At 42.9% G+C, this 24,506-nt stretch overlaps 1 protein-coding gene across 1 annotated transcript in view; it reads right to left on the minus strand.

The window, feature by feature from the left end:
- CTNND2 (catenin delta 2) overlaps positions 1–24,506 on the minus strand; it is a 2,320,710-nt gene that overhangs the window by 1,132,458 nt on the left and 1,163,746 nt on the right.

Raw genomic sequence — 24,506 nt, forward strand, 5'->3', positions numbered from 1 at the left:
TGAGAGAGGAAATTAATGGGAAAGGTAAAAGGCGGCGAAAACCAACCTGCAAGAGGACTTTTTTTCATTAAAAAAAAAAGAAGAAGACTGAGTGAAAATAACTTTTTATTCATCTTTTTGTTTTCTTAACAAAAAAAAATAATCCCAATGCCCAAATTTGCCAAAAATAACATTAAATGGGAGCATAGAGCACTGTTAATCAGCTTATCGACATCACCCAGATGTCTGCTAATAAGCCGAAACCTGATTTTCATGTAACAAAGAGGATACTTCAGAGAAATACCGTGCAATGCAAAAAAACCCCAGCATATTTTGCACATTCACAGTCAACCGAATACAGAGGCTTCCTTTACAGAGCCACAGAAAGATTCAGTCTGTCAGGGATAGGATAGAGAGGAGTCCAAAAAGAGCCCTACCCTCGACTCCATGTTGGAAATCTCCCCCTAGAAACATAATGGCCTGCAAACTGAGGCTGTTATAGTTTTATTTATTTATTTTTAACTGGCTTCTGATTTACTTTTAGGACACCAGTTCATGTCTCACCAGTGTTTTCCTGTGCTACAGAAGCAGCAAAATGTGTCCTGTGCCTTCTACAACCTCTTGGGTGGGGGGAGTGAATACATTAAGCACACCTTCAGAAAACATATCAGTTTAAAAGGTACAGTTGGAAGACACAGACAAAATACATATGATTTATCCCCTTCTGTGTGTGTTGGAAGAATTTTGAGTACATTGCCATAGAAAAGCAACCTTTTCTTCCTAAACACTATAGATCACCTATATATCCACTTAAGTTTTATGTCATATTATATTCTGCATACCTCTTCTACAACAAAAGAATAACTATTCTCACTCAGTTCTTGCTTTGCTCTGCTATACGTGGAGCATGCTAGAAATTCCCTCTTATTTTGCAAAAGAATTTCATCTGTGTCACTTTTTTCCTTTTGCTGGAGGTATTTAGGTTTATTTTCTGCCTATTTTGATTGGACAGATGGAAAATATATCTTTTTATGATGTCTATACCAACATGAAACACTCGTTTCCAGGTATCTACAAATTTACTTGGTTCTTTGACCAAATGCATGCAATTCTCTCAGCATATAAATGCTGTGACTATCTTAAAAAGTAAAAAAAAAAAAAAAAGAAAAATTAAAATTACATCAGAGAATCCACAATGACCAGCAAGCAAGGCTGATGCAAGGGTATTAGGCACCCTAGGCAAACCTTACAGCCTAGCGCCCCTCCCCCCACCTCTCCATACACAATTTTAAATTATGCATTTATAACAACATATTTTACATGAAAAATGACATTCTGAGGTAAAATTAATATACACATTTTTGTGATAATTTCATGCACTGTTGTGATGCCAACAAGAAAACTTTGCATTTTGGAATTCATATGGCATCATATGAGACTGGGAGACTGTGCATTGAAATGGTAGAAGACATTTAATGTGGACAAGTGGAAAGTGAAGGGAAGACCAACCTAAATTACAGTTACATAATGCAAGGTTCCACTTTGGGAGTTACCACCCAGAAAAAAGATCAAGGCATCATCGTGGATAATATGTGGATATCCTCTGCTCGGTGTGCAGGAAGCAAATAGAATATTAGGAATTATTAGAAATGGAACAGAGAATAGAACAGAGAATATCATAATGCCTCTGTATTGCTCCATGGTGTGACCATACCTTGAGTATTGATGCAGTTCTGGTCACTGCATCTTGAAAGATATATAGCAGAATCAGAGAAGGGTGACCAAAATGGTAAAGGGGATAGAATGATTCCCTTAGCTTAGAGAAGAGACAGCTGAGGGGAGATATGATAGAGGTTAATAAAATAATGAAAGGAGTGAAACAGGTAAATGTGAATCGTTTGTTTACTCTTTCAAAAAGTACAAAGATTAGGGGACATTCAATGATGTTACTAGGTGATAGAAAATATTTTTGTAATCAGCACATAATTAAATTTTAGTATTTATTGCTGGAGGATGTGATAAAAGCTGTTAATGTAGCTGGGTTAAAAAAGGTTTGGACAAGTTCCTCAAAGAAAAGTCCATAAACCATTATTAAGATAGACTTAGGGAAATCTACTGCTTATTCCTGGGATTAGCAGCACATAATATATCAACCTTTTGGGGTACTGCCAGGTACTTGTTACCTGGATTGGCCATTGCAAGAAATGGGATACTGGATTTGATGGATTTTCGGTCTGACCCAGTCTGCCAAATCTTATATTCTAGCACTGTGGCATTTGTATTCTACATAATTTGCTCATTCATTTTAAGAATAGTTCTTGCTTGCTATGAACTTTTTTTTTCCAGATTGTGTTCAAATATTTTGCCAACTTGATTTTTTTTTTCCACACAGAGAAGCTGCAAGAAAAAAAAATAAGAGAAATGTGACTGGAAGTTGTAATGAGATGAGAGATAGTGATAGTAAACCAGAGATATCAGATTAAATCATTTTTGTGTCGTGGCACACCCAGAACAAGGTTCACTTCATTGTGGCACACCATCAAAATCATCTTCTTCTCTTCCCTCTCCCCCGACTTCTGGTTTCATCATTTTCCCTCTCCCTCTATCCCCCTGGTATTATCTCTCTCCCTTTCCTTTCCCCCACCCCTTGACCATCACCTTCTTTTTCTATCACTCTTCTTCTACCTCCTAGTATCATCATCACCTTAATCTTTCCTCTCCCCTAGCATCATCGCCACCTTCCCTTCTCTCTCTTTTGACCCTTCTGGCATTATCACCTTCCCTCCTCTGGCATAATTACCATCTTCCTTCTCCCCTACCCCTCTCCTTCCATCCCCTAGCATTATTACCACCACCTTCACCCTCTACCCCCCCCCCCCCTAGCCCCCAGGCATCATCACTTCTCTTCCCTTCTGTCATCAGCACCACCTTCTCTTCCCTTTTCTCTCTCCCTCTACATTCTGGTAACACCACCTTCTCCCTCCACCCCCTGGCATCACCACCAACTTCCCTTCCCTCTCTCTCTACCCTTCTGGCATCATCACCTTCTCTCCCCTGGTATCATTGCCACCTTCCCTCTCCCTGGCATCATCATCACCTTCACCCTCCACCCCCTAGCATGATCATTTTATTTTCCCTTCCTTCTCTTTCTACCCTTTTGCCATCAGCAGCACCTTCTCTTCACTCTCCCCTGGCATCATCACCTTCTTCCCCCCCCCCCCCCCCCCCCCCCTTTTTCTCCCCTTCCACCCCCCTTGGTATCACACTTTCTTTTCCTTCCTCTCTCTCTCTCCACCTCTCTGACACCATCATCATCTTAATTTTCCCTCTCCCCTGGCATCATCATCTTTTATTCTTCCTTGTAACCCCCTGGTATATCATCACCTTCGTTGACCCTTTACCCAGCCCCTCTTGCCCTTCTCATCATCTTCCCTCTTTCTCACCCTTTGGCATCATCACCTTCCCTTTCCTTGCCCCCCCGACACTCTGTGGCACATTCATATTCCCATTCAGCTGTTGCTTCTTCCTGTCCCTTCCCTCCTCTGAGCCGACAGAAGTCAGAGCAGCACTTACCTTCTGCCTCTGCTGCTGCTTCTTCCTGCTCTGCTGGCTTTGCCTCTGCAATGATTACAAGCATGAGGCCAGCATGACCAACAAGAGAGAGCTAACAGAGAGGGAAGCAGCAAGGGCAGACAGGTGCTGCTCTCGGACCCCCTCTGCTGGCAGGAGGGCACTCTGCAGGCAGGAAGGAAGGAAACAACAAAACTACAGGCGGCTCAACTTTTCATAGTCTGCTCTTCTCATGTCTCACCTGCAGGTTAGCCACGGCACACCGGTTGGGAAACACTGGATTAGACCTTGCAAACAGGTTTGCAGAGAGGATTTTTGTTCCATTCCTCAGAGAAACAAACCTTTTGCAAGGAAAGTTGGTTTATAAGGCAGGCACAAACAAAAAGGCAAGAAATACCACAAGTATATGCTTGTATATAACCAATACAGCTTTTTGTTCTCAGTCAATATATTCTCTTTCCCCCATACTGAAACACTTATTCTAAATGGAAAATAGTGACAGAAATATTTTAGTAAAGCACGGTGCATAAACTGGAACAAGCATTAATGCCCTCTGGGATGCAAACTCCCCTTTTTTGCCTCTCCCTTTCTGAGCCACTGCAATCCAAGGTTCAGCTCTCTGGCGGCTGAATGCAGTTACCCTGCAATGCTGGCAGGTGACAAAACAGATCACCAGTGCCCCGTGACAACACAGGCTTTCAAAGGAAATGGACCTGGCCCAGCCAAAAGCAGAAAAACAAAATAAAAACGTATTCTAAAGTTGGGTATATTCAGAACCCCTCCTCCCCACCCCATGGATCATAAAAGAGCTTTTAACCTTCAGAAACCTTAACCTCAATCCAGAACACAGAAGCCTGATTTATTAAGGCTTTTCTTCTATTCTCTTTCGAAGGGTAAAAAATGCTTAGCAAATTAGTCCTCTAACTGTTTTTCTTTCTAGAGTAAGCTACTGCAAAAGAGCTATAGAAGCTGCAAGCCATTCAGAATTCAAGGGGCAAGCATACCATACAAACAAAAATGTTACTGGCACACCCAGCTGGGGGCTACTTGGAAGCTTGCCAGAGGGAGTCACTGCCCCACCAAGGAAGAAAGGAGGCCGAAGTGTGGAAAGCAACCACCCACACCGATCACACAAAAGTGGCATCCCCAAGTGCATTTTGGCCCCCACTGCCATATCCTGGCCTGGAGAAGTAAAATGGACACAGGATTTCACTGCCACAACATGGGAAAAGAGAGCCCAGATTTGTCATCACTGGCCCAAGTAAGGCAGGAGAAGAAAGCAAAGGCAGAAAAAGCAAGCTATTCAAAGGCTTTACTAGTGCCTTATATTCCACTGAGGTTTCTTAAATCATCCCAGCATTTGCTACTAAATGTTTCTTCATTTCAACAGATTAGACTGTCTGGTATAAGGCAACGTGCCTTCTTGTGTTTCACGCTGGTTATTTGAAAGACAATTCTACATGTGGCCCATTTGGGAAATAGTTTCTTGATGTTTAAGAAGTCTGGCTTTCTGAACAAGTTTTTAGATAACCACAGGGTTAAATTGGTCATGTTTGTGGTCAAAATACTGATATAGTATTATATTCCTGTTTACATCTGAGGATTATTTATTGGGCTGATGCTGTTATTAATCTGGGGCAGAAGATATTTATGCTGAATTTATATTTTTAATGTTGTTATGAGATGGGATTGAAAAGATATACTTTTTTTTTCTTAATCATTTTATTGAAATTTGAAACTCATTACAAACATTTCAAAAAGGGAGAATGTAACAATGAAATAAAGTCTGAACAACCAGTTGTGGAATAAATCTCTACAAAGGAAATAGAGAGTATGGTTGTCATTTCTCTGACGATCTCCGTTATATAGTTATATCTATAATCACCCCTTCAGTTCCCAACCCCCTCCCCAAAGTATACATTAAAGCATACTGAAATGGAAGAAAGGGTAGAATGGCCTAATCTTTGGACATGACCAAAATCTGTGCAGAAAGTCACTGACAGGGGCTTCACATTTAAGACATTGTGGTGCAGAGCATAATTTGGCCTGAAAAGCCCTCTTTTTGCAGTAGCATAATTGCCAGATATATTTATATTGCAATCCTCTAAGAGTAATATTTTCTGATATATTTACAATGTTTTCAAAACAGTATTGCATATCCTCACAAGACAGTAGAATTTCAGGGTAAATAGACCATCAACTTAATAAATCAGCAAAATCCATTTTCTTTTCAAAAGTGGATAGCAATTTAGAAAACTTGGCTCAAGACAATTTCTCTAAACGTTTCTCCAAAAAGAAGTCTTCTAGTTGTAACCTTTGGAACAATGGGAAATGGGCAAACCCTGCGGAATGTATATAATGTCTCAGCTGAAGGTATGTATAAAAATCAGATTGAGGTAAAGTATACATTTTTTGCAGTTCTTGAAAATTGTACAGTATAGTTGAATTATATGAGAATAATTGACAAATGTGTGTCAAACCTTTCTTCGACCAAACTCTAAAAATCCCATTATCTACACCGAAGAAACTGGGGATTCCCACATATGGTCATAAGGGGAGAGAGGGTTGTGTTTATGCCTAATAGTTTGCATAAGTGAAGCCAAGCTTGTTGGCACAAAGAAAGAATCACATAGTATTTGTGTTCAAAAGGGATTTCCTGAGAATCTATTTGTATTAATGAAGATAAAGAACAGTCAGCAAACCATCTTCGTAAATGTGCTGTAGGAGAAAAGTGTGTACTCTCTAGCATCCAGTCCCTTATATGTCACAGCATGGAAACGAGGTTATATTTTTCAAGGTTGGGGCAAGCTAACCCTCCCTTTGAAACAGTTTTGCACAATTGATTTAATGCCATTCTAGCTTTCCTCCATCTCCATATGTGTTACGCCCGTCGGTTGCAGACAGCTGCGACCACTAATTCTCACTTCTTTTTATGCAGCCCTGACATCTTTGGGGAAAATGGCTGCCTCAGCCACCTATTGCCGACCTCCCTGGCATTCCCAGGACAGCGTGGGCACTGCCAACCGCCATCTTGCTCATGGAATCTCTTAGGCGCTCGCGCGCGGGCCAGTATTAAGCATGTCATGGCGGGAACCTCGGGGGCGTCCCTTCCGGATGATGTCTACACTCTGCTGTTCTTAAGCTGCCTGGCCCTGCCTATCAATGAGTTAGCAAGGAGTTCCCTCGTTGCTGAATCCACTTCTCGCATACAGACTTCTTGTTCCAGTTCCTGCACTTCGGCATGAAACGCTCTGGGTAACCGCTTCTCGGGGACCCTTCCTAGTCTCTGGCTATCTGCACTCCTGCACTTGCAACAAGGTCCCAGGACGTTTAGGACTCTTTCCTCTAAATTATACTGGGATCTCGGCTGCCTGCGTGTCATATTCATGGAAGGGCTAAATTCACGCATTACAGACGAATTAGCCACACGTGAACTTCCTGAGGCATTGGACTCCTTTATCGACTTGGCCGGTCGCATTGATTGTTGTCTGCGCGAGCGGTCGCACAAGACTAGAGGATCCAAAAGGATGTCGTCAGGTATTTCACACAGTCGCCTAACACCTATCGTTCAGACGGCTATGTCACCCAGCACCAAAGAGGAGGAACCTATGCAAATGGGTCGCAGTCATCTATCTTAAAGAAAGATGTCATCGGCAAAGATCAGGCCTTTACATGTATCGTGGCCAGCCAGGTCATGCGGTACACTCCTCCTGTCCACTCTGTCCGGGAAACTCCAAGGCCTTGGACCCACCGAAGGATTCCTCCTAGGCCTGACCGCACCATTTCCTCCACTAACATTACCTGCCTCCATTAACATGGACATCTTAGACTTTCATACTCTAGCTCTGGTCGACTCCAGGGCCGGTGGGAACTTTATACTCAGACAACACATGGAACACCTACGAATCCCCACCATCCGGATGCCTACACCCTTGCTACTATCCTCAATTCACGGTGAGCCGTTACCAGGCGAAGTTACTTTCTCCACCATGCCAATTCAACTTCGCACCAGGTCACTACACATGGAGACCATTTCTTTTTTTATCTTAGATAAGGATATACATCGTGTGGTGCTTGGACTGCCATGGCTACAAATGCACACACCACAATTCGATTGGAGCACCTTACAACTATCCCAATGGGGCAAATCCTACCATGGGAAATGCTTAGAAGTCATAACTCCTATGCCTTGTCTGACAACTACCACTTCCTTTCCGGGTCTCCCCCGGCACTATTCTTCTTTTAGTGACGTGTTCTCCAAGAAAGCGGCAGACACTCTACCACCTCATCGCTCATTTGATTGCACCATAAACTTGTTACTGTATACCGACCCTCCCAGAGGAAACCAAAACAATAAGAACATAAGAACATAAGAACATAAGAAATTGCCATGCTGGGTCAGACCAAGGGTCCATCAAGCCCAGCATCCTGTTTCCAACAGAGGCCAAACCAGGCCACAAGAACCTGGCAATTACCCAATGTCTGAGTATATACAAGAGAATTTGGCAAAAGGCTTCATCCGGCCTTCTAAATCTCCTGCTGGAGCCAGGTTCTTTTTTGTGGGAAAGATGGATAGTTCCCTTCCAATTTTTGAAAGAAGTTCTTTTGGCTAAAAAAGCCTCTTTTACCTTATCTTTTAACCATGCTGGCAATCATTTGGCCTTCTTCCCTTTTTTTTAAACTATTTATTTATAAATTTATGAATGTAAAGCACACAAGCTTTGCATATCAGAAACCAATAAGAAAGTGAAAAAAATACAATCATTAAAAAAACAAAAAAAAGCCAATCCAAAGCTAAGGGTTTTACCCTCCGAGCCCATGCAACTTCCTGGTCAGCAACTGATGACTGCGTTCATGCCTCTGAATCCTGCTTTAATGGGGAATATCATCTCCATTGGTGATATCGGTGGAGGAGCATCGATTTCCCTTGGAGACAATGTTTCCCTCAGTGCCTGCTATTGATCCCCATCGCTGTCAGCTGGACGCTACTCCTTGGCTGGATCGGTAGTGATGCCAGAGGATGATGTCATCGGAGAGATGGCGGTAGAGGGAGCCCGCGGAGTATCAGTGTCCTTGCGGTCTTCAGTTCCGGTGCAGACAGTCAGAGTTCCAGGTATAAGCAGCATTTCTACCACAATGGAAGTTTCCCTGGTAGTGAGAGGAGTGGGGTTTATAGCTGCTGGGATGTTTCCTTTTGAGGCTGCTTTGGTAAGATTTGTGCCCACCTGTGAATCATCTCTCTCCATCCCCATGACACCAGCTGTGATGACCTTAGAGTCTATTTGGGAGTTGGTTTCAAGCTTTGGGAATTCTTTAAAATCAAGTCAGCTAGAACCTCTTGTCCACAAGAACCAAGGTTTATTGAAAGATCATGCTAATAGACTTTCTGAAGTCGAAAAGGAAATAAAAAACAGATCCAGCGACTGTCTTGCGAGCTGGGTCATCAAATACTGACTTGAAGAAAGCAAGGAAACCTGGCAAGTCGCTGAGGATGGGGTCATTGCGTTCCCAGAGAGGTGAAGCCCAGGCCAGGCCTTTCCCGTCTACAAGAGACAAGATATACGTAGTCTTGGCTACTACATTAGGGAAGTAAGTAGGTTGTAGCGAGAAGTGCATACAGCACAGGTTGAGAAAACCCCCACACAACAGGGAATATCCTGAGAAACAAGTGGGGGCTGGTAAAGGTACTGCAGTTCGTACAGAAAACCACTTGCGGCGAAGCATCTTTATCAGGCGTAGTAGAAATGTTCAGTAGGGAATTCAACTGATTAAAAACATTAGCCAATGTCTCTAAGGTCCTCTGTTTTTCAGCAATATGTTGGGCTAGGCCAGGGAAGGCCTGAAGGGCTGAGACCTGAGCCGGATCCATGGAGTTAGCAATCTGTTATAATCTGGTATGGTTGTGGACCCTGGATCGTAGTGAGAGCTGTCTCCACCCACAGGGAGAAGCCCTGTGGGGACACCACGATAGGCGTGACATCAGCTGAGGCAGACACAGATAGTAACGAGACTTTATTAGACTGGATTGTAGGTGAAATATCCACCAAGTAGGAAAGAAGACACAGTCCAGAGTAGTAAGGTAGCTCAGTGATGATCTCCCTGGTAGTGGCCCGCAGCACGGGGTACGCTGAGAATCAGCACTGAAGATGGTAAGAGAAGTGCAGGAGGACAGCAGAGCTAGGTAGATGAAGGTAGTCACTCTGAAGTGTAGAAGATGGTTGCTGAGGCAAGCACGGTAGTACACCGGACGTTCCATCAGCAAGATGGTATCAAACATGAAGTGTACTCTCAAGGCTGAACCAGGCTGAGTCCCAATCTAGAGTAGATGGATTCTCCAGGCAGGAAGGCCCTCTGAGGAGCGGATAGCCAGAATGTGACAAGGCCCCCGAGGAGCGGGTATCTTTAGTGTCCAAGTCCCAGAGGTCTGGAACAGTTCGGAGTAGCGAATAATGAAATGTCTTCAAGTGGAGTGGAATTCAGCAGGAAGTCCTTGCTAACTCATAGGAACATTGGCCAGATAGCTTAAATACACTGGTGGATGACGTCATGCGGAGGGGACACCCCCGAGGTTCCTGCCATGATGTATATAGGAGAGGGCCTGGCAAGCGTGCCCTAGGTAATCCCCGATTCAAGATGGCAGGCAGGATACCCACACCATCTCGGGGATGCCGGGGAAGGCGGCATTTGCAAGCAGAGGTCACCATTCTTCCAAGAATCGCTGGTGCAGGGAAAAGAGAGGTGAGCAATAGAGGTGACAGCCATCTGCGACCGACGGGCGCAACAGTATCATAGCAAAATCAGGGACTGGTTGCATTTTTTACTTCATGTCAAGCTTCCTGACTACCAGCAGACAAATGGTAGGCTTCTGCTACATCCTGGACTGGAGATCTTAGAGCAATCTGTTCATAGGGATCACTGCTGAGACCACTGCGGGGGCTGCAGAAGGTCAAACACCTCCATTATAAGATTTGCAACCTTTCTGACATTCATTCTTAGCAACCTCGCTAATGTATCCAGGAATTTGAAATAGTAGAGGTATTTGGGTGGGAAAAATTTCTTCACTAATTCTGAAAGAGAATTTGATGGAATTCCCATGGAACTTTCTTCTGATCTAGTCAATGGGGAGAATCTGATCTATGACCCCAATGATGAAGATGGTGATTGAGATGGAGATATCAGTCCCTCGGAAGGGATATGCCCAGAAGGGAAACTACTTACCTGAGGCTCCCTCAACATTCTCTGACCTAGGGAGGTATTCCTCAAACACAGGTTAAGGCTTGATTGACTGTTGAGGGCTAACACCTATGGTTGGCACTCTTAGAAATATAGAAACACGACAACAGAAAAATAACATATGGCCCATCCCAGTCTGCCCATCCATCCAATTAATTAAGCATTATAATTCTCATCGCTTGCTTTAGAGAAATCCTGAATTTTGCCATACTTTCTTGAATTCAGATTCTAGTTTTTTCTCCACCACTTCCACTAGGAGACTGTTCCACACATTCACCAGTCTCCTCTGTAAAAAAATATTTCCTAAGATTATTCCTGAGTCTACCTCTTTTCAACCTCATCTCATGACCCCTTGGTCTAGCGCCTCATTTCCCATTGAAAAAGATAATTTTCTATGCATGGAAATCTTTGAGATATTTGAATGTCTCTATCATAACTCCCCTACCTAACATTTCCTCTAGGGTATAAAGGTTTGGATCTTCTTAAGTCTATCCCCAATCCTTTAGAATGAAGACCATTGACCATTTCAGTAGCCACCATGTGGACTGACTCCATCTGTTTAAACTTTTTTGAAAGTGTGGACTCTAGAACTATACTCAATGCTAAAGGGCAACCAGTATGTTATATATAACATAGAAACATAGAAATGACGGCAGAAAAAGACCAATCGGCCCATCTAGTTGCCCAGCAAGCTTCCATACTTATTTTTCCCATAATTATCTGTTTCATCAACCACCAAGTTCAGGGCCCTTGTTGGTAACTGTTTGATTCAAATTTCCTGCCATCCCCTGTCATTGATGCAGAGCGTAATTTTGAGTGCATCAAAGGTGAGCATAAGGCTTAATGGTTAAGGGTAGTAACCGCCCGCATCAAGCAAGTTACCCCGATGCTTGTTTACCCAGACTGCACAGATCAATGCCTTGTTGGATGTTGTCTGAATGTAAATCCTGTTTTCCACATTTCCCCCTGCCGTTTGAAGCAGAGAGCAAGCTGTATATGCATTCAAAATGATGTATCAGGCTTAATTGGTTTCGGTTAGTAACCGCCGTAATAAGCAAGCTACCCCCCACGCTTATTTGTTACCCAGATTGTGAAGTTTCAGTCCCTAGTTGGTTGTTGTCTGAATGCAAATCTTTTTTTCCACATTTTCCATATCAACCCAAAGAGAAAACCGCACTTAGAAATCTAAATACAAATCATATAAACTAACTCAAAAAAATGTATTTTGATAATTTTATTCCATTGGAATGCAAGTCTCTAGAACTGTACACAGTATTCCAAGTGAGGTCTTACCAGGGACCTCTACAAGGGCAATATCACCTCCCTTTTTCTGATGACCATTCCTTTCCCTATGCAGCCAAGCATCCTTCTGGCTTTTACTATCAATTCATCCACCTGTTTGGTCACCTTAAGATCATCAGATACAATTACCCCCAGATCCTGCTCTTCCTTTGTCCTTTGAAGAATTTCACCTCCAATATTGTACTTTTCCCTTGGGCTTTAGCATCCTAAAAGCATTACTCTGCATTTTTTAGCACTAAATCTTAGCTGTCAAAGGTGAGCATAAGGTGTGAACAGAGACCGTTCCTAGAACTTTGCTAGATCCCTCCTCATGTTTTCCACTCCTTCCTGGTTGTCCACTCTCTACAGATTTTGGTATCATTGGCAAAAACACAAACCTTTGCAGACAAACTTACTTTATGTCACTCACAAAAATGTTGAAAAGAACCAATCTAATGACTGATACCTGAGGCACATTGCCAGTAACAATCCCCTCCTCAGATAAAACTCCATTTACCACTACCCTTTGTCGCCTCCTATTCAGCCACTTTCTAACCCAGTCAGTCACTCTAGGATCTATACCAATGGCACACAATTTATTTATAAGTCTTCTGTGCAGAACCATGTCAAAGGCCTTGCTGAAATCCAAGTACACTTTTTCTAGTGCTCTCCCTGGATCCAACTCTCTGTTCACTCAATAAAAGAAATTGATCAGATTCATCTGAGAAGATTTACCTCAGGGAAAAAACATGCTGCCTCTGATCTAGCAATCGACTGGATTCCAAAAATTGCTCTATCTTCTGTTTTCGCAGTGATTCCATTAGTCTGCTTACCACAGTGGTCTAACTAAATGGCCTGTAGTTCCCAAGCTCCTCCATACTTCCATTTTTATAAATAAGAACCACATCTGCCCTTTTCCAGTCCTCTGGAACTACTACAGACAATTAAGAAACATAAAAAATGTCAGCCAGTGGAGCCGTCAGGACATCTCTAAATTCCTCTAGGGCCCTTAAATGTATTCCATCCAGCCCAACTGCTTTATCTACTTTAAGTTTAGTTAGTTCCTCACAAACACACTGTTCTGAAAGTTGATTGATGTTTTCCTCCCTTTCAATCATATTTGTGCTTGTTTTATGTGGTCCTGCTCCAGGCCCTTCCACAATGAACACTGAACTAAAATATCTGTTAATCAATTTTGCTTTTTCCTCATCAGCCTCTACATATTCCTCCCTTCACATTTGAGTCTCACAATGCCACTTTTGCACTAACATTTCTTTAAAAAGTCTTGTCCCCCCCATTTTACCATATTTGTTATTTTTTTTTTATTTGAATTGTCGCACTCCTGACTGCTTTCCCAGCTTCTCTTGATTTTTCCAGATAGTGTCTCCCATCTTCCTCTTTGTGCGATCTCTTATAGTTTATAAATGCTAATCTTTTCCCATTTACCTTTTCAGCTACTTCTTTGGAAAACCATAATAGTCTCTTTTTCCTCTTCTCTTTATTTACATTCCTAATAAAAAGATGAATTGCTCTTATATCTCCTTTTGTTTTCTGCACTGTACTTTTACTTCCCCTAGATTTTCATATGCAGCTAACGACTCCTTGAGGTACTCCCCCCATTTTGAGAAAGTTAGTTTCCTGAAGTCAAGGACCCTCTCCCTTAGAATGAACCTTCATCTCTTGCATCCTAATACTGAACCACAACATCTGGTGGTCACTGGTTTCCACATGATCATCCACTACAACATCAGAAATACTGTCCCCATTGGTAAGCACCAGGTCCAATATTTCCCCATCCCATGTGGGATCCATTACCAGAACAGTTCTCCTTGCAGAGAATCCAGGATCTCCCTGTTTCTAGAAGATACTGCCGTTGAGATGTCTCATTCAAGATCTGGAAGATTAAAATCCCCTAGCAGCAGCACTTTCCCTTTTACTGGAACCCTTCGAATATCCTCCATTAAATCTCTATCCATCTCCTGGGTCTGTGGTGGAGGTCTGTATATTAAACCAATATAAATAGATGTTTCATTCCCTCTTTCCAGATTAACACACAGTGCCTCCTCTTTACCTCGTAAGCCTAGCAATACTGTTGCATAGGGCTATGCCTTGGTATGTAGCTGGCTGGAGAACACCTCATCCACTGAAATGAGAGGCTCTAAGGCATCTCTCCTGTCCTCAGGAGCCAAGGAGAGGGGGGGGGGCAAATAAATTATTCACTTATTCAGAGAGTTTGTCCATTGGCTGTTGTACTGTCTGGGCTGAAGTGTATTTATTTATTTATTTATTTATTTATTTAACATTTTGTATATACCGACATTCGTTAATAACATCACATCGGTTTCCACAAAACAGAAATGCAGCACAAAGGCTTTACAGTCAAACTGATTTTGAACTGGGGGGGGAGGGATACTAAGTAACAAGAGGTTGGAAAACCAAGATACTTTTCAGCGGCCCAAATAAGCTCCTCTTCTGCCTGCTGACATATAGCTGAAGTACTTGGCTCCAACGAAAGAGAGGGCTCTGAGGCATTCCATGCCAACTTGGATGAACTCTGCTACAAGGACTCTGGTGTCCACACCAGCAAATACCTGTCTGACATGTTGTTCATAGACCTAGTGATCATGTATGAAATGGCATCAGCATATCAAGCCTCCATACAGAAGGTATAGTGGAACACGCACTCCACGTCAAAGCTACCAACAAGGCTCTAGATGCATGGAAATTCAAGTAAAAGTGAACCATTGTTATGAAGTCTTCCATACCATGAAAGATGACAGGTCTTGTGCTGGAACAGTCCCAACGGATGTCAGCAGTAACAAAGGACCTGTGACTTCTTCCTTGGGTACAAAGAACGCCGCCTCAGGGATAAGTCAGACTTAGTCGCTAACTTCTATGCGTCTTCCAGCACTGAGCATTTCTTTGCTTTTCTTAACACCATGCCTGCAGCAGATACAGGATCTGGTGCTACAGGAAAAGGAGCTTTATCCAGGTCTGGCAATGTAAGAAGCCCCTGTTCAACTTAGTATGGTATCAGCTGTGGAAGCTCTGCTCCAGGACTCAAGGACGCACTTCTTCTTAAGCGCCCTTTGGAACTCCTGCATCTTGCAGGCCCATGACTGCTGGGCCCTAGATATATCCAGCTACAATTAAAACAGTTTGCCATGTTGTAGCCAGGGCCCTGTCATTTGTAATAGGTTTCATGGGCGTCGGTGATCAACATTCGGCACCCACAGACAGAGGCTTGGCCTCTTTTTGGACTCCTCTACTGACATCCCAAACTAAGTAAAAGAGATTTCTTACAAGTGCTGTTGAGGGACTGCCAGGATAGTGAGAGATTAAAAAATGAGGCAGAAAAGATTTCTGACAGAAGGTCACATGTCCGTAAGTAATCTCAGACAAAATCAGATGAAGCAGTACATGGATAGGAACTACCACTCATGCTCAGTAAACTTTTACTGAGCTCAGAGAGATAGGTCTGTTCGGTACCATCTAATGACATAAAACCATGTGTCATGGCTAATTCAACCCTGCTTGTCGACGGAAAATTTTATATATTTAATCTGAGACTGGTCAGAGAATAACAGTGGACCAACCTGATTATTTACTTATTTATAAAAATTTCTACTCCACCCAATTACCAAAAACTATTCTGGGTAGTTCCCAAATATAACATATTCAATTTAAAACAAACAACATAAAAATAATAGAAACATCAGAAAAAAAATCCCCCAAAAGCAGTAACTTACACCTATCAGCGTTAAACGCTTCCTGAAACATATGTGCTTTTGCTTGCTTTTGGAAAATCTTATAGCCCAGCAGCTGCCGAATACTCACTGGAAGTGCGTTGCAAAGAGCTGGGGCTACCCAAGAGAATGCTCTATTCCTGGTCTCTTGCAATTTAGCCAATTTACTCCCAGGCACACTTAGCAAAATGGTGCCCTCAGACCGCAACATATGTGGAGCCATATACCAAAAGAGTAGATTTCTCAAATATGCCTGGCCATCCCCCAGTAATTCTCTGAATGTGAATGTCAACGATTTAAACTTAAGTAAAAAATTCAAATGCCTGTACAATAGTCTTCAATTCATTCTTATCTACAAATTACTGTATAAGCCATAGTTTTCTAAGCTTTTAAAAAACCTGTTCTCACAACTCCCTGTAATTGTAACCAGAGGGAAAATTCGGAATCCAAGCTCACTCCCAAATTTCTGACCTTACTCAATATAGGGAGGAACATGTTGTCCAATGAAAATTGTCCTAACAGAGAGCCCCCAATATCCCTTGTGATTCCTAAAAGTTCTGTCTTAGATACATTTTGTAAAAGGTTTTTCCTACACATGCAGCCTTTTATAGCATTCAGCACCCTTTTAATAAACTCCAAAGTATCTTCAACTGACCCCCTCAATCAGAAACACCAACTGAATATCATCTGCGTACATCATAAAATAAACATCTAACTCTTGCAATAACTTTGAAAGAGGGAAGAAGTATAAATTAAAAAGCACAGGGGATAAAGAAGAGCACTGGGAAACACTTAGGAGACCAAGTTCCAAGCTGAACTATCCTCTCCCACCCGGACCTGCTGTAAATGCCCCTCCAAAGAAACAGTCATACACTACCTTTCTGATTCCCCCCTCCCTTAGCCTCTGTTTCAATATGACATGGGAAAGGGAGTCAAATACTGATGTACCATTAAGCAAAACAATAATAACTGTTTATTTCACATCCAGGAACCTCAGAACAAAATCAAGACAGAAATCAATAATATCTCAGTTCCATGTCCTCGACAGAAACCACACTTTCCTTCATGCAATATTTTGTTTTTGACTTAATTGTCCAATTGATTTAATACCACTTTCTCTAGTACTTTTACTAAGGAGGGGAGCACTGAGATGGGGCAATAACTGGAAGTAGATGCAAAGCTTTTAAGACTGGATGAACAATTCCTTTCTTGAACTGAGAAGGCATTAGTCCTTTTTCTAAAGAATAATTAATCAAATCCATAATAGTTTTCAAAATATTTTCTTCTTAATTTCTGCAAAGCCAAAGGGGACAAACATCTAAAGTACTAAACCAGGGTTTTAATAACGATAGCCCTTCCACAACTTCCGGAGAGACCACTGATTCAAAATCCTTCTAGGACAGATCGGAATGCAACAGGGAATCGATTATCGCAAACTGAGGAGCACCCTGCAATTCGATCTCAATGTTAGTTTATCTGCCCAATAAACTGCAAAACTTTTCAAATCCACTCACACTGGGTCATTCTTAACTTCTGCTTGCTCTGTAAGGATACTTGAAGTTGATACTTATAATACCACTTCCTTAACTCCTCAAAATCACATTCATACTGTTTCTAATCAAAAGGAACTTCTCTCTCTGTTACTCACTAGTATACTTTCACTAAGTTATTTTACACTCACCACATTTCACATTTTCTTTTTACCACCAGTGTCACAGAGTACCATGGTACCCACCTCTGTAATAACGGAAGTGATAGTGTCTTCAATGGGGCTGTTTTATCCAGTAACATAAAAACATAAGAAGTTGCCATATTAGGTCAGACCAAGGGTCCATCAAGTCCAGGATCCTGTTTCCCACAGTGGTCAATCCAGGTTACAAGTGCTTGGCATGTACCCAAACATTAAATAGATCTCATGCTACTAATGCCAGTATTAGCACTGGCTATTCCCTAAGTCAACTTGATTAATAGATTCTCTAGTCATTCCCTGTACCTGACAAAAGAAAATGCCTTGCTTCCTGCAACTTCAAGTTATATGTAAACCGATATGATATGTAAATCGAACATTGGTACATAAAAATAAATAAATAAATAATAGCAGTTTATGGGCATCTCCTCCAGGAAATTATCCAAACCTTTTTTTAAATCCAGCTACACTTAATGCCCTAACCACACCCATCAGCAACAAATTCCACAGCTTAATTGTGTGTTGAGTGAAAAATAATTTTTGCTGCTTTGTTTTTAATGTGCTGCTTAATAACTTCATGGAGTGCCTTCTATTTCTTCTATTATCTGAAAGAGTAAATGAATGATTCACATTTACCTGTTCTAGTCCTCTCATAATTTTATAAACCTCTATCATGTCCCCCTTCAGCCATCTCCAAGCTGAACAAGTCTAACCTCTTTATCCTTTCCTTGTAGAGAAGCCATTCCATCCCCTTTATCATTTTGGTCACCTTTCTCCGTACCTTCTCTAGTGCAATTATATCTATTTTAAGATGCAGTGACAAGAACGTCACACAATACTACAGGTTCAGTCTCACCAAGGAGGCATTATGGTATTCTCCATTTTATTCACCATTCCTTTCCTAATAATTCCTAAAATTATATTATCTTTTTTTGACCACTGCAGCACACTAAGCCAACAATTTCAATGTATTATCCACTAGGATGCCTACTTCTTTTTCCTGGGTGGTAACTCCTAATGTGAAACCTTAGATCATACAACTATAGCATGGGTTATTTTCTCTATGTGCACCTCCTTGCACTTGTCCACATAGTTTCAGCTGCCATTTGGATGCCCAGTCTTCCAGTCTTGCAAGGTCCTCCTGCAATTTATCACAAACCTCATGTGATTTAACTGCTCTCAATAATTCTGTATCTTCTGCAAATCTGATCACCTCACTCATTGTATCCCTTTCCAGATCATTTATAGATATATTGAAAAGCACTAGTCCAAGTTCGGATCCCTGAGGCACTCCACTGTTTACCTTTTTCCACTGATAAAACTGACCATTTAATATTATTCTCTGTTCTCTGTCTTTTAACCCAGTGCTTCTCAACTTTTTTTCTATTGGGACACACCTGGCAAATGATGCTTACAGGCGTGACTTTTCCCAATTACCATCACGGGGCTAAATATAAACATATACTCTGCATCCACAGGAACCCCCCCCCCCCCCCTCATCCCCATACAATGGATGCAGAGCAGAACTAGGATATTTGAAATACAACTCACTATATAAAAAAGATATTCTGATTCTTACTACCTGACACATTGTAAAATACAAAACCTAAAAAATAAAAACACTCAGCAGATGTGTAGCAAACATTCCATTCCATACCATATCAAGAGCTCAAACAGCAATATGAAATTGCAGCAGTGAACCACCAGTGCATGTCCTATTCAGAATGAGATAATGCAACAAATAAGACTGATACAAATCCCTACCTACTAGTAAAATACCTCACCTCACTCACACATACAGATCTGACCTTTACCAAATACAGAATAAAAGACCTCAAATTACAAAGGTGGAGACAAAAACTGGAATGAAAATCTCAAAACTTGTGAGCTAGAAACAGAAATAATATCCTCCTACACTAAGCAAAGTACATAGAGAGAAGAAATGCACATTCCCAAAACTGCCATATTATGGCTCTTGCACCCCATTACTCCCCCTCCATGCCTAATTGGGAGAATTGGGAAGTAATTGGGAGAAGGATGATCCTTCTCCCAATTACTCCTTTCAATCATCCGCTCACACTCACATCCCTGCCCAGCATTCCTGACCTCCCATATCCCGTTCCCTGTGCTCCCTCTCTCCCCTGCTTGACTCCCCCTACCTCCTTCATCCCATCCCCCTCCCTGCCCACCTACCCCAATCCCCTGTTTCCTACCCCGTCCTGCTCAGCAGACCCCACACTCTCTCTCTCCCTTCCACCTATTCCCAGCATCCCCAACCTCCTTTCCCCCACCCTCCCCAGGGTGAAGAGATGATCAGCAGCAGCAGCATCACTCCCAGACGCAGCAGAGGAAGATAAAAGTTTTCGTCCCATCAGGCCCAGAACAGCAGGAGCTGGCAGTGTCTCGCTCTGATCTGGGTGAAGGAGGAAACAGCCTCCCACTGGGCCAGAAAGAAGAGAAGGAAGAGAGCAGAGCCTCCCATCAGGCCCAATGTAAGAGAAGTCAACCAACTCCCACCTGGGCTGATAAAGAGGCAGCCTCCTGCTGGCCCTGCGATGCACCTCCCAGGACCTCCCGACACACCTGTTGAGAACCACTGTTTTAAACAATTTGCAATCCATGAAAGGACATCGCATCCTATCCTATGATTATTAGTTTTCTTAGAAGCCTCTAATGAGGGACTTTGTCAAATGCCTTCTGAAAATCCAAATACACATCTACTGGTCCACCTTTATCCACATATTTATTAACCACTTCAAAAAATGTAGCAGATATGTGAGGCAAGACTTCCCTTCGGTAAATCTATGCTGGCTGTGTCCCATTAAACCATGTCATTCTATATGTTCTGTGATTTTGTTCTTTGGAATAGTTTCAACTGTTTTTCCTGGCACTGAAGTCTGACTCACCAGTCTACAGTTTCCCAGATCATCTTTGGAGCCCTTTTTAAATATCAGAGTTACACTGGCCAATACAGTTGTTAAGAAGACTCAAAAGAATCTACCAGGCCAGCAGCCGAACTATAATCGAATGATCCCCCACCTCCTCTCATTCTCTCCTCAAACCATCTAAATCAACTCCCACCTAGAACTACAATTAATAACTCTACCTGGTGTCACACATGTCTCCCCTTTTCCAGCAAAAGTAATAAGTCAAAAAATGGTCAGACCAAATTACTTCTTCTAAATTTATATCCCTTAAAGTCTGAGGATGTAGAATATGGCCTACTTGATGAGTCAGCCGATCAATTAACAGAGAGAGACCTATAGATTGAATATAGGATAAACATTTATATGGGATGTAAAGTTTGTGTCAGTCGAGAGTATAGGAGGGATCAATAACAGCCTCATTTTGCCTTTAAACAGCAAACAATTTTTGGAAACTTGCACCTCCTAGGGTAGTGGGCTCCCAAGTTATCCTATTGACCCCACAGCCAGTCAGGTTTTCAGGAGATATTAATTTCTATATTTACTAAATCAATGTATCACATAAACAGTAAAAATATAATGAAAGCAGTTCACAACATAACATTCATTACTTAAAATAACAAAATATAGATTAAAATACAAACATGATAAAAATAAAATGAAGTAACAAAATAAAACAAATCTAAAATAATACATGTTCAGATCTTTAAGTCTGTCCTTATATGTTTTTTTATGGAAGCCCACTGAGCAGTGTATATGACTCTGCATGTGTCTAATACACAGTATCACCATCACAACATATAAAAAGCAGTTTAGGTGTAGTGTTTGCAAGAGCTGATGTAACTCACACCTGTATGGAGTGTTGGCCAACATCCAAGGGATCCTTGCTGGCACCATCTTGAAAACTGCAGCAGGTGGGCAGGAGCTACTGGGGATTGCTCCTGATCATAATGGGTGACAGTTGCCCTAATGTAAAGAGAGAGGCTGGGGTGTGGGGGAAGATAGGAATGCTTGCAGATGAGCGTGGAGAAGGCGGGGTAGAATATAGTTGCTGTCTGGGGAACAGCAGGAGGGGGAGGGAAGAAAGACAGGGAGTATGGCATGGTGTGGCAGTAGTAGGAGGGTTGGAGTTGGAACAAGCAGAGCGGAATTATGGCATCACAATATGTAGTTCTCAGAAAGAAAGCACCTGGACTTTCTCATCATCTATATCACATGAAAGCCTATCTTCCACCCATAATATTAGCAAATTTTAAAGAAAAGTCACTAAAGTCCCCTTTTGTTCCAATTTATATTTCATTCTGGAAGAGATTTTAACATTTCTTTGAAAGCTCCTCTTATTCAACCACCTAAGCAAATCAGAGCACTGAAGCAACAACCTTCAGAAGTTCCCCTGGCAGGCTTCCCATTGATGCTCGTGATATATGAACAAAAAGTCAGCAAATGGAGACTGTACTCAGAAGGAACTTGTGAGGCAGTGCCCCCTAGTGTTCCCCTATTTACCTGTGCAGGATCAAGCTAGACACCTGGTCCACCCTAAATGCCTTAAGGAGAGTATGCTCGATGGCTGGGATCCTGCGGGGCAGGTGGAGTTCAGAGGGCATAACCAGAGACTGGGGAATAAGAGCTGGCATCCTGCTGGGTATAACCGGACCAGGCCCAGGTCTCCAGAAGAAAGGCAGCTCCTGTAACGTAACACTGTCCAAAAACTGAGCTAAGACGAAGCAGTACAAACTGTGAGTAGAGACAGTACACTGCCTGAAAGTAAAGGCAGTCCATTGTTGTGTATATAATTGAAGCTGAGAATAAAGATTATGTTTTAAGAAAGACTGAAGACAGACTAGTTCATGCCTCCAGGCCTGTGGAAATCATCACTCTTTACCACATATGGTGTCATACATGGGATTTTTTTTTCTAAAGCTTTGCACAGAAAAAAAAAGCCTCCAAAAAAGTGTCTGGAGTACAGAAAGAGTTGTGAAGAGGATCTGCAGTTCTAAATGTAGTACAGAACACAGGAGGCCTGTGGCTCTGAAACAAAGTAAAAAGCACAAGAGTACACAGAGCACGTTGGTTTGTGAAAAGCTGTGGCTCAGATGCTGCACTGAAGAAAAAAAAATACCCACATTTTAAAAGTTTCAGGTAGAGAGAAAACTGTGATTCCTGTTTGCGAGACAGCCAGGAAGTGGCTAATGGGAGAAGCCCAGCTAGAAGCAGATAGAGATTAAAAGTGATTTCGTTAATTCTGGTTATGCAGGCTTTTTTTTTTTTCTACACCTTTTTTGCCTTGGAAGAAAAGAAAAGAGGAAGGAACACTGGTGCAGCAAGGCTGTGCTGAACAAGGTGTGGCCCTGGAAAAGCTGCCAGCGTGAGCTGTGAGTGCGGAGATTGGAAACAGGGCAAGGTCCTTTTCCAGCAAGCAAGATACACTGCAGGGAAGGAGTGCAGCCATGAACATTGAGCTGATAGGCTTCCCCAGCTCTTCAGAGCCAGAGGGAAGAGAGAACCTGAGGCTGGAGTTGCGGCTGCTTGAGAGACAAGCCGAAGCTAGAAACCAGAAAGCCCGCTCCAAATGCCCCGGCTGGGCAGGGAGATGGATGGGTGTAGATGGTGGCAGAGATAAATGTGATTGCAACAGAGATTGACCAGGTGCTCTGTAAGCTCTGGCAATGCACCAAAGGAAAAGAGACTGCGGTGAGCCCAGAAGGAAGCAGCACTGAAAAGCCAGAGGATGGCGCTACAGGTGGACCTCATGAAGACATGTAGGGTGCCCAAACACTACAGGAGTCCCGAAACACCTCCCATGAGAAGCCCAGAGAATGGGGCGGTGAAGAACCCTGAGAGATAGGTCACAGCGAGCCCTAAGGAGGGCAACCCAGACTGCTAGAAGGCAATATTGAGTGTCCAGCGGGCTGGGGCACTGATTAGCCAGAAGGAGGCGCTACAGGAGGTGTGTAGGAAGACCCTATAGAGTGCCCTAACACTGTTGGGAGCTGAGAGCCAAATCCTGTGAGAAGCCCAGAGAGAGAGGGCACAGAAAGGCAAGTGAGAGATTTCATGGAGAGCACAGAGGGTGGTGTGTTACAGAGACCCCAGAGAGCGAGGTTGTGGAGGAGCCAGCGACTGGCGTGGGCGAATGGCCAGAGTGTACAGAGGTGGAAACTACGGAAATCCCAGAGGGAGGTGCTGCAGAGTTTACAGATGACAAAATTGCAGAGAGCCCAGGGTGAGACACTGCAGAGAATCTGGAGGAAGAGTCCATGGAGAGCCTGGAGAATGGCACTATGAAGACTCCAGCAACTGAGGATATAGAGGAGCCAAAAGGGGCTCTGCATCAGAAATACCAGATGCCAGGAAGCGGTTGCAGCTGGATGTAGAGGAACCAGCACTGCTGGTTCCCCAGTCAGCCAGGAAAGGACTTAATTAAAGGACTGGGGGGTGTGCACTGCATGAACGGCACACTGGGTGCTGGTTGTGATGCTGTTGAGGGTAACCCTAAGAGATGGAGGTGAGCATGTCACGAAGTCCCTGTTCCCAGGCGTAGTTGGTAGGAAGCCCAAGGAACTGGACTGGGAGGTCTTGGACTCTCCTGGATAGGATCCAGGAGGGAGTAGAGATGCTTGGCCTGACAGGTCCAATCTGAGGGGAGGGATATGTGATGCTGTGCCCCTAGTGTTCCCCTATTTACTTGTGCAGGACCAACCCGGTCCACATTAAATGCCTTAAAGAGTCGATGCTGTATGGGCAGGATCCTACAGAGCAGGTGGAGCTTAGAGGGTGTAACCAGAGACTGGGGAATAAGAGCTGGGATCCAGGGAGGTTAACCAGACCAGGCCCAGATCTCCAGGAGGAAGGCAGCTCCTGTAATGTAACACTGTCCAAACACTGAGCTGGGACACAGCAGTACAAACTGTGAGTAGAGAGACTATACTGTTTGAAGGTAAAGGCAGTCCACTGTTATATATATGATTAAAGCTGTGAATAAAGATTATGTTTTAAGAAAGGCTGGAGTCAGTCTAGTTCACGTCTCCAGGCCTGTAGGAATCACTGCTTGTTCCCACAGAGCTGAAAAACTGGGGTTGTGGCCAG

This window comes from Rhinatrema bivittatum, chromosome 2 (assembly GCF_901001135.1).
Source record: "Rhinatrema bivittatum chromosome 2, aRhiBiv1.1, whole genome shotgun sequence".
In the NCBI taxonomy this organism is placed as follows: Eukaryota; Metazoa; Chordata; class Amphibia; order Gymnophiona; family Rhinatrematidae; genus Rhinatrema; species Rhinatrema bivittatum.